Consider the following 6,000-nt stretch of genomic DNA (forward strand, 5'->3'; position numbering starts at 1 on the left):
ACCTTATAATCGTTCAATCAATTAGATTATTCATCATGTTTAGTTTTAATTGTTTGGTCATTGTTATTGTTAATCTGACAATTATGAGTAGCTAATTTCCTATGCTAAGACTATAGGGGACCCATGATTTGAAGGGAGAGTAATCAATTTACTAGGTTAATACCGGTACCGTCTTTGTTGCTTAAATGCTACAAATAACTGTAATTGCCTAATTGAGTCGACGCAATTAGACCCTTATTCTTAGTGGACCTTGACCTGGACCGAAAGGTTGGAAGGGGGAGACTAGTAGCGAACAATAGAGTATTGCAGCGAGGGCGAAAGTTAAACTGTTTACACTTTAGGGTGAATTAAGGACCGAAAGGTGACGTTCGCTACCCCTTAGACTGTACCGCGTTGACCTGAGATCTAGATTACTCGACCAGATAATTATGGTGAACCGCTTGTCTTAGCTATCCTCTTTTATCTGTTAACTCCTCCTTTTATTTCTCTTTTCCTTACTCTGTTAGTTTAGAAATCACAATTTATAAACCCCAAAATTGGTTACTTAGACGAGCCTAGTTTTAGCAGTCAACTTCCTACCTCTCTGTGGATTCGACCCGACTTCCCTAGCTATATTAGTTAGTTGGCCAGTTGGTTATTTTTGACAGGTACGCGACAGACGTGTCAAATTTTGGCGCCGTTGCCGGGGAGGTGGCGCATTTTGTTGCTTAAATTAAGTTTGTCTCTCGTCTCAAGGAATTCATTCCTTGAGGCTGATCTCATTTTCTTTGCGAAGCTTTGAGTAGTTTTGCAGGTTAGTAGCCTATTTGCCAAAATGCCTACGATTACAGAGCATACAGAGCCATGTGGTAGATGCGGCGAGGAAGGGCACGATCTTTTTGAATGTACGGCAGGTGTGGAGCGTGCCCTTGCATATAAGAAGTTCAAGCAGGAGTTCCTTTCTCCCGCTTATATGACGAGATAAAGAGCGTTTCTACCCTTCCTACACCGGTACCACGACCGGTCTCTCCCTCTTCAAGAGAAGAAATTGCCGAGTTGAAATCCATTATGCTTTGAGTATGTCACGAAAATCGATACGGTCATATCAGAATTGAAAGAACAAGTCGCACAGTTGACACAAGCGACGGATCAAGCCAAGTTTATTCCAATTTGCGATCCAAAAAGGTCGGTCTGCAATGAACTTCCAAAATGACCCTCCTCATGAAGAAGACAAAATATTGGCAGCTAATGATGATTCGATGATGATTTAGATGAGTTCTTGCAGAAATACTTGCTGCGTGTGCGAGAACCACTCGATCGAGCACCTCATCTACTCGATCGAGCGGTTCTAATCATCCAGTCACTCGATCGAGTGACACTGGCGGTCGATCGAGAAGTACAGAACTCCAAGTTACTCGATCGAGAGACCATGCTGAAGAAGACACTCGATCGAGTGTCAAGATAGGTCGATCGAGTGATATTGAAGAAGAAACTGGTCGATCGACCATAAAAGGTACTCGATCAAGTGCATTAAGTGGCGGAATTCCTAATTCAGATCTAATACCGCCACCGTGTCATCTTCCCCTGCTGTGGAGACGTCACGCGTTGATAAGGGTAAAGGAAAGGTTGCGGGACCACTTATCGCTACCAGGGTACCCTTCCCAAGTCGTCGAAGGACGCAAGGGTCGAGCAACAAGATGCGGTAAGTTCGTGGACATCGTGAAGAACCTTCGTAACTGTCCCTTTTTCTCAACTTGTTACTCGGTCCCTACTTACGCTAAGTTTATGAAGGATATTGTGACGCGTAAGAGGAATTTGAGCGAATTTGAGACGATTTCATTTGTGGAAGAGTCTAGTAACCTACTGTTAAATAAGGCCCCTCCAAAAATGAAAGACCCGGGCAGCTTTTCTATTACCTGTGTCATAGGTAATTTGGTTATTGATAACGCCCTTTGTGATTTAGGTGCTAGCGTCAGTGTCATGCCCCTTCTTGTTTGCAAGCAATTGAAGATGAGTCACTTCAAGGTGACTAACATTACTCTACAGATGGCTGATAGATCTGTTAGGAGACCTTTAGGTGTCTTGGAGGATGTGCCTGTGAAAATAGGCAAGCTTTACATCCCCGTAGATTTCATTGTTTTGGATATAGCCGAGGACACCCGACCCAAATTATTTTAGGAAGACTGTTCCTTTGTACAAATGTTGGGGCCGTTATTGATGTCGACAAGGGCGTCGACTCTTGCGATGGGGGGATGACGCTATCACATTCAGTTTGCCTAGCACTTTAGCCCACCCAATGATAGAGGACACTTGTTATTCGGTCGATATCATTGATGAGTCTATTTATTACTTCTGGTCGGGTTCTTTTATGAGGGACCCACTGGAAGCTCTCATGCTTTTTGATGAGTGTGCGAGATAGCCCGAGAGGACGATGACGCTGCGTTGGATTTGCTTGTTGATGATCTAGATGAGCACGAGGGAGAGCAGGTGGAACAAATGATCAGCACTCTTTGCTCCATTGAGGTAAAGGTACCGGAACGTAAGCCTATCCCATCTCATCTTAAATACGCTTTTCTAGACGATACAGAAGCGGATATCCGGTCATTGTTAGTGCCAAGCTTAGTGATGATCGGCTAACCTCTTTGTTAGTCAGTACTTAAGAAAAACAGGAAGGCAATGGGTTATTCGCTGGATGATATCACGGGGATTAGTCCCGATATTTGCATGCACAGGATAGAGTCGGAGGAGGATCACAAACCTTGCGGACAAGCGGCGTCGGTGAACCGGAAGATGCGGGATGTTGTGATGGCCGAGGTAATGAAGTCATGTTGGATGCGGTATTATCTATTCGGTAGGTAATTCTAGATGGGTAAGCCCGTCAAGACAGTCCCGAAGAAAGGAGGGACAACCGTAGTTAAGAATGAGAAAAATGAATTAATACCTACCCGAGTAGTGACCGGTTGGCGGATGTGCATAGACTACGACAGTGAATGAATGCGACCACTAAGAAAGACCACTTCCCCCTTCCTTTTATTGATCAAATGGTAGAAAGGTTAGCCTCTCATAAGTTTTTCTCGCTATTTAGATGGGTATTCGTGGTTCTTTCAGATCCCTATCCACCCGCACGATCGTGCCAAGACTACATTTACCTGTCCTAAGGGTGTTTTTGCGTATCGCAGAATGCCTTCTGGTTTGTGCAATGCCCCTGCCACCTTCCAAAGGTGTATGATGGGGATATTTTTAGAGTATATTGAGTCTATCATGGAAGTTTTTATGGACGATTTCAGTGTATATGGAAGTGATTTTTCCGATTTCTATCTAACCTTGAGAAAGTGTTGCAGTAGTGTATTGAGGTTAACCTTGTGCTGAATTGGGAGAAGTGCCACTTTATGGTCAACGAGGGAGTTGTCTTAGGGCACTTGGTTTCTGATAGGGGAATAGAAGTTGACAAAGCAAAGGTGGAAGTGATTCAGCAATTACCACCTCCTGTTAATGTTAAGGGGGTGAGGAGCTTCCTTGGTCACGCCGGCTTTTATCGCCGGTTTATCAAGGATTTCTCCAAAATTGCTAAACCACTTACACAGCTGTTGCTTAAAGATGCCCCTTTTGTGTTTACTGACGCTTGTCTTTCCGCTTTTAACAGGTTAAAGCAGGCCTTAGTCTCCGCGCCGATCATACAACCTCCCAATTGGGACTTGCCGTTCGAGATCATGTGCGACGCGAGCGACTATGCACTAGGAGCGGTGCTAGGCCAGAGGAAAGACAAAGCCTTGAATGCTATTTACTATGCGAGCCGAACTCTGGATGAGGCTCAAGTGAAGTACACTACCACTGAGAAGGAGCTTTTAGCTGTAGTTTATGCCTTAGAGAAGTTTCGTACTTATTTAGTTGGGTCAGAAGTCACTGTTTTTACTGACCATGCAGCTTTGAGGCATCTCCTTGCCAAGAAGGAGGCTAAACCGCGGCTACTTAGATGGATACTCCTTCTTCAGGAGTTTGACCTGCAGATCAAGGATAAGAAAGGGGCCGAGAACGTTGTAGCTGATCACTTGTCGCGACTGATGCGACAAGAAGGAGAAGATTCTCTCCCTATTGATGATTCTTTTCCTGACGATACTTTAATTGCTGTTATATCGTCTATTGTTGACCAGGAACCCTGGTATGCAGATATAGCTAACTTCGTTGTCAGTGGCAAGTTGCCGCCCGACCTTTCTTCTCGGCAAAGAAGCGTTTTACGTATAACGCTAAAGATATTTCGGATGACCCTTACTTGTTTAAGGAATGTGCAGACGGTCTCTACAGACGGTGTATTCCGCAGTGGGAGACCAAAATAGTCCTGGAAGGCTGTCACTCCTCTTCATATGGTGGTCACCACGGTCCATCGCGCACCGTGGCTAAGGTACTTCAGTCTGGTTTTTACTGGCCTTCTTTGTTTGCTGACGCCAAGTCTTTTGTTTCAGCTTGTGATGCATGCCAACGATCAGGGAATATTTCGAAGAGACATGAGATGCCACAAAACGGCATCCTAGAGGTTGAGGTTTTCGATGTCTGGGGCATTGATTTCCAAGGACCGTTCCCGTCCGATAAAAGGTAACAGTACATTTTAGTAGTCAGACTATGTGTCAAAATGGGTTGAGGCAATTGCTTCACCTCATTGTGATGGTAAGACCGTGATAAAAATGTTCAAAAAGATCATATTCCCCCGCTTTGGTGTCCCTAGGGCAGTCATTAGTGATGGGGGGATGCATTTTAAGGAAAAGAAACTCACTTCCATACTGTCTAGAGTTGGTGTCCAACACCGGCGTGGTTTGGGGTATCATCCCCAAACTAGTGGTCAGGTAGAGGTCTCCAATCGCGAGCTGAAGGAGATCTTGTCTAAAGTAGTTTCTAAATCACGGAAAGACTGGAGTCTTAAGCTAGATGACACATTATGGGCTTATAGAACTGCCTTTAAGACACCAATTGGTGCATCACCTTATAGGTTAGTTTATGGGAAATCGTGTCACTTACCTGTTGAGCTGGAATGTAAGGCCTGGTGGGCAATTCGTGAGCTTAATTATGATCCTAAGCTGTGTGGTCAGAATCGTCTTTTGCAGCTAGATGAATTGGAAGAGTTTAGGCTTAATGCCTATGATAACTCGCGCATTTACAAGGAAAAGACGAAGAGATGGCATGACAAGAGAATCTTACCTCGGGAGTTTCATGTGGGGCGAAAGGTGTTCTTGTTCAATGCCCGTTTGAGACTATTTCCTGGCAAGTCAAGTCCGGGCTGGTCCATACACGGTGACAAACCTGTCACCAAATTTGGATCCGTGGAGCTTGAAGATTCCGAGGGTCATAGATTCAAGGTGAATGGCCAATATGTGAAGCACTACCATGAGGCGAGTGAAGCTGACAACCGCGTTGAAGTCCTGCGCTTCGACGAGCTCGACGCGCCAGTTACTTGATACCAGAAAGGTCGTGCGGGACCTCTTAAACCAGCGCTCTCCGGGAGGTAGCCCGGACTGTTTTTTTATTATTATTTACCTTTGTTGAACTATTTCAATTTCTATAGGCTTACGTTGAACTTTGTACGCTGTATTTTGAACTCCATCTGCATTTCCCTTGTTCTAGTGCGTGTTTGCAGGTTAAAACAGCTCGATCGAAAGATTGTGTGCTCGATCGAGCGCTTTCTGAGGGAGATTCCACTCGATCGAGTGATCACCATACTCGATCGATCACAACCCATAGCACGCCTACTCGATCGAATGGCCTCCCACTCGATCGAGTCCATCCATGCTGCAAACGTTCGATCGAGCTGTTCCAAGTGTTCGATCGAAGGGGATTGACTTCCAGCCGCTACTTTACGTCCATGGAGCCACTGTTTGACTTTCTTTGACCTCCCATGTTCATGGTCGGTTTGGGGAGGTCCCGCTATATGACGTTTTGTGAGTTTTCCGACTCCACTTTTCCTTTTCTTTTCAGTTTGCATTTCTTTCCCTATTTTTGGTACAATGAGGGCATTGTACGGTTTGGTTTGGG

The sequence above is a fragment of the Silene latifolia genome, chromosome 8, assembly GCF_048544455.1.
Source record: "Silene latifolia isolate original U9 population chromosome 8, ASM4854445v1, whole genome shotgun sequence".
Taxonomy (NCBI): Eukaryota; Viridiplantae; Streptophyta; class Magnoliopsida; order Caryophyllales; family Caryophyllaceae; genus Silene; species Silene latifolia.